The 5748-nt window shown below is 37.4% G+C and overlaps 1 non-coding gene across 1 annotated transcript; it reads left to right on the top strand.

Moving 5' to 3' along the window:
• The first annotated feature begins 2189 nt into the window (after window positions 1-2189).
• On the top strand, window positions 2190-2319 carry LOC112630873. Its single transcript, XR_003121001.1, has one exon. It is a non-coding gene; the product is annotated as a small nucleolar RNA SNORA51 (small nucleolar RNA).
• The last annotated feature ends 3429 nt before the right edge of the window (window positions 2320-5748 follow it).

The raw sequence follows: 5748 nt of genomic DNA, 5'->3' as shown, positions 1-5748 counted from the left end.
GTATATATTTATATTTTAATATTATGTAGTATATATAAATTTATAGACGTATTCAGTTGGTGTAAAAGTAATTGTAATTTTTGACATTAAAAGTAATGGCAGGAACCACAATTACATTTTTACTACCCTAATAATATACATACATTTACACGACATATGATTTTATGTATAATGTAAACATATAATGTAAAAATATAAGTTTATATAATATAGAACTATATACAAAATATGAAAATATAAGTGTATGTAACAATGTAAAACATAAGTATATATCAAAATGTAAGTGTATATATACATATATAGTATATACTATATATTGTATAAGAATATAATACATAATATATTTTACGTATGAACATTTTATATGTACTATATATGTATATATAAAATACAATATAAAATATAGGGGTGTTGTGAGGGGGTGTGTATACACACACACATACATACATACATATACTTCCACTTAAAAAATAGACGCAGGTAACATTTAATGCAGAAAAAAAGCAGACTATATATTAAGAAACAGTTTTATTAAGGGAATAATTTAGTTCTGTAAAGATAATCTTTGCACTACTCTCCCAGTGCACTAGCTGTATGAAGGCTCCATTTACTTTGTAGGTTGCCAGAGTTAAGAAATGTCTTTCCTAATCTCAATCACTGCAGGCCTAATATGGCAGATGTGATGGTCTATTAGAGTACCCTACACCACTAAGTCTTAGATTTACTGAAAGAGTTGGAGGAAAAAGCCAAAAAGAAGGGAGGGAAGGAAGTAGGGAAGAAGACAGAGAAGGATGGAAGGTAGAATGGTCTGCAGGGTGGCAGCCCTTCTGGTCTCAGCTGGAGTTGCTTGTGTATCCATAGGTAACTTTGCTGAACTTGGCTGGTCTCTTCCATTATGCTAGCATATTCTTGCTCTCATAGTAGTGGCATGGGTCAAAAAAAGAGAATAGTTAGTTTAGTTAGCTTAGTTTCAAGCCTAGAATTCAAGAGGCCTAGGCTCTGTGATAGTTTCCATCATTTTCTGTTGTCAAAAGCAAATAATAGTTTCCATTGTTTTCTACTGTCAAAAGCAAATGCCAATATGAATCTAGACTTAAGAAATAGGAGAATGGACTCTACCTCTTGCTAGAAGAAACTGCAAAGTTGTATTGCAAGGAACATAAATAAAAAGGAGGTGAAGAATTGGAGCTATTTTTGAAATCCATCTACCTAATGTAATTATTTAAAATAAAGTTGTGTACATTATTCTCCCTAATTTTTCTTAGGTTTATTCACATTTATACATCTAACTTTTATAAAAACAAATGAAGTTATAGATATTTACCTCTAGGTTTGTTGTGTAAATAACTTGATATGATCAGTATCTTTCCAGTCAGTACATATAGCTAGATTATTCTTTTTGATGGCTGCATAGGGTTTAATAAATCATGATGCTATAATTTGTTGAACCATTTTACCTATGGATGAAAATGTAGTTGACTTTTTTTTTCTATTGCAAGCATATCATTACAAGCACATGTTTGTATACTCATGGTTTTAATTGTAAAGCTTTGTTTCCTAGAAGAGTAATTTCTAGTTGGAAGGGTGTGTACATATTTCATTTTAATGGATGATATTTACTTTATAGAAAGGAACTAGTATTGGCGATATATTTGTCATAGTAATTAATGTTAGTTGCTGGAACAGATAACCGTAAAACACAGTGACAACACAAAGTCAGATATAAATCAGACTATCTTGGATCTACCCCATGTGGTGACTCAGGAACCCCAGCTTTTTCTACCATGTGCCTCTGCCACCTCAGAGAATGGGCTCAGAGTTCCCTCACTAGGTCCTCTTATTCAATAAGCTGTCAAGAAGAAAGGGAGCAAACTAAGGAAGATAACAAGAGACGTTTTAAGGCCAAGACTTGAAGTGGCATATTTTCTTCCACCTATGTTACTTTGGTCAAAATTCAGTCAAATCATCCAATCTGACTAACTACATGGAAGGCTGGGAAATATAGCTTTCTTGTTTGCACAACAGTAGAAGCAGTATTGGCTAGCATCTGGGCAGTGCGTGCCTCTGATGATGATATGTTTTCTGTACACGATATTTCTATTATCGTTATTACTGTTATTATTGTTATTATTATTTGAAAATCCTGAAAAGCTCAAAAAGGAACAAGGAACAAGTAATAATCCCAGAACAGCCTCCTGGTATTTAACACAGCTGTGTTCTTACACTGACTGTGCAGAAAGAGAAGGAAATAAACCTACCCCATATGCATTTCAGCCCCGGGCCCTGCGCCTCGTCTATATTGTGAATAGGGAAATATGGAAGGCCATCGTTCCAGACCTTTTAAAATTGGAAAAGGAATCAAATATTCTCTATCCATTCCATCCCAGACCTAGAGGTAAACATTGCTAACAATTTGGAGTTTATCCTACTTGGTTTGTTTCTGTAACACGCACCTACCTGTTTATTAAGTATGTGTTTATCTATGTATATTCCTATGTGTTATGAGCTGAATTGTGTTTTCCCAAACTTTATATGTTGAAGTTCTACCCCCCACTACCTCAAAATATAACCATATCTGGAAACAAGGTCTTTAAAGGGATACAGAAATTAAAATGAGTTTGTTGGCGTGGGCCCTAATCCAATATAACTGGTGTCTTTCTAGAAACAGATTAGGACACAGGCATACAGGGAAGATCATGTGAAGACACAGAGAGAAGAAAGCCATCTACCAGCCAAGGAGAGAGACCTCAGAGGAAAGCAGCCCTGCAGACACCTTGATATCAGACCTTCGGTCTCCAGAGCTGTGAGAAAATACATTTCTGTCGTTAAAGTCACTAAGTCAATGGTACTTTGTTATGGCAGCCCTAGCAGACTAATACACTACACATAATTACACATAAAATATGTGATTTCAAACTCTTTCACACCCTTTCCCAACTACCCATTGTACATAAATGTTTCTCCTCCCTCATTTCTTTTCTTCTCTAGAAGTAAATCTTTTTTAAGTTTTTGCCTATATGTTTAAAATATTGGGGGGGCAGTGATTTCACTTATACTTTCTCAATTTCTAGTGAGTATTAGAATTTTTCCACATGTTACTGACTATTCACTTATTTGCATTTCACCTTTGGTAAAATAGCTGTCATTTATCCATTTTTTAAATAAGTTTTTTAATTTAAAGAAATTGTTTATATATTATGAATCACAATACACTGTTATACAAGTTGCAAAGCTTTCTCCCAATCTGTCATTTGTATTTTGACTTGACTTGGTTTATGAAATGGTTTGATTTACAGATGTTTCACATTTTTCTATTTCATAATGAGCTTCTACTTTTTAGATGCTATGCTGTATGCTGCAAGTCATACCGTGATCCAAAAGTCAAAATGCTTGTTCTCTGAGGCCAGTGGTGGTGGCTCATGCCTGCAATCCCAACACTTCAGGAGGTTGAGGCAGGAAGATCCTTGAGCCCAGAAGTTCAAGACCAGCCTGGGCAACATAGTGAAACCCCGTCTCTATAAGACATAAAAAAATTGACCAGGCATGGTGGTGCACATCTGTAGTTCCAGCTAGTTGAGAGGCTGAGGTGGGAAGATCACTTAAGCTCAGGAGTTCAAGTCTGTAGTGAGCTATGATTGAGGTAAGGCACTGTACTTCAACCTGGGTAACAGAGTGAGACCTTGTTTCAAAAAAACAAAAGAAAAATAAAAGAATCCCTGTTCTCAAGAGTATACACTTTTGGTTGGTTGAGAAGGATGCATATGGAAAACATCATACAAGAAGAACAAACACTACATCTGGGGCAAGGAGGTGAAGAAAGACTCACAAAAAAAGGAGAGGTTATGGAGCATCTTGAAACGAAGTTGGCCAAAAAAAAATCTGGTATTCTAGACATGTTTATTAGACCTCCCAGCCCCACAGGATCTTAAATGGCAGCCTCAGAAGTATTCTTTTTTTTATTTGACTGCTGATGTTTATGGATAGTATGGTGAGGGGATGGGCTGTAAAAGTATTAGACAAAGAGTAAAGGGAAAGTTAATCTACCCTCAGGCTTTCAAGAAAAGCTCAGAGCAGAGCAGCCTCAGCACGGTGGCAGGAGTACAACTCTGGCCTCTTGGTCGCACTTTCTCCCAAATGCAAACACCCTAACCCAGGACCTGCACAGGTAGATGATGAACCTCGGCCCTCACCAGTCCTGCTAGATTTCCTTGGGCCTTGCCACATCACTCAGACGGACTCAGCATATTACATGCACACGCGACCATGTGCTCTGAAGTCACCCTGAGTCACTTCAGCCACGCCTGTGAAAAAGTAGCTTTGCATAGTGGAGAAGCAGGTACCTGCAGAAGCAGCCAGGGCTAGAATTACTGCCAGCACTTACCTGCTGTGGGACTGAACCACTTCTGTGCTCCAAGTTCTCCAAGGAACTGGGATTAACAGTAGAGTCCACCTCACGGAGTAATGGGATAACACATTTTTTGTTGTTGTTGTTTTTGAGATGGAGTCTTGCTCTGTTGCCCAGCCTGGAGTGAAATTGGATGATCTAGGCTCACTGCAACCTCTGCCTCCCGAGTTCAAGCGATTCTCCTGTCTCAGCCTCCTTGGGTAGCTGGGATTACAGGTGTGAGCCACTGTGCCTGGCCGGGTTAATACATTTAAGGAGCTTAAACCAGTGCCTACTATTAGTGCTCAATAAATATTAGAATCATTCACCTTTGTAGGTCTCCCTACCATAAGGTATGCATTGCACTCTATTTTTTTTTTATACTTTAAGTTCTAGGGTACATGTGCACAACGTGCAGGTTTGTTACATATGTATACATGTGCCATGTTGGTGTGCTTCACCCATAGCAGCCCATGAAGGGTCACAAAGCAACGGTCAACCTGATTGGTATTTTTCAGTTTCTGTACAAGTCTTTGTGTCTGATCACTTGGCAATGAGTATTATTCAATCTCATCTGTAGCCTCTGGATCTTGCCAGAACTTCAAAATCTCAAAATATTTTAGAAAAGAAACTGTACACTGGTTTCCCACTTACTTAAGGTATTCTTAACAGAGAGATGTGGAGCTGGAAGGGGATTCTTGATCAAGATGATGGTGGAGATTAGCACGTTGACTGGAAATACCAAATGGTAAAAACAGTAAACTCATCTGCACATAAGGAAAAATCACAGATAATTCAGGAAAATTTTGATCCTGCTATTAAAGGACAATGTAAAAGAGACTTTCTACTTTCTTTGCCCCAGAAAAACCCCAGACACTACTTAAAAATAGGTTCAAATATATCCCAAAATGCAAATGGAAAATTCTGTGCTACATCATTGGTTCACTCAGTTCTTTCTCATATTCTATAAATGAATAAACATAATGCTTCCAATTAGAGCAAGTGGTTACTTTATGTGGGGACCAATGAAGTCAACGTTATTTTCACACTCCCTTAATGAATTTCAAATCCCAACACTGAAGAATGTTTTGCTATGCCCTTACTTCCTCCTGCTTGTTGAAGCCCAAAGGCCCAGAATAAGGATCTGATCACCAAACCAAGCTTATTTCAATTCCTACATCTTTGGCTTTTAATACAGTACATCCTTGCCACTTTTGAGCCGCTTGTGGATCTTCCTATCATAAGTTATGCATTGCACTCTTAATAGCATCCTTGTCTTATAGATTAGGACATTGAGGATGAGAAAGGCAGATTCACTTCCCAAAGCCTGACCAAAAGCACAATTTGTATTTATGCCCAGGTTG

This window comes from Theropithecus gelada, chromosome 8 (genome assembly GCF_003255815.1).
Source record: "Theropithecus gelada isolate Dixy chromosome 8, Tgel_1.0, whole genome shotgun sequence".
NCBI classification, from domain to species: domain Eukaryota; kingdom Metazoa; phylum Chordata; class Mammalia; order Primates; family Cercopithecidae; genus Theropithecus; species Theropithecus gelada.
This window is presented reverse-complemented; position numbering and strand designations above follow the sequence as displayed.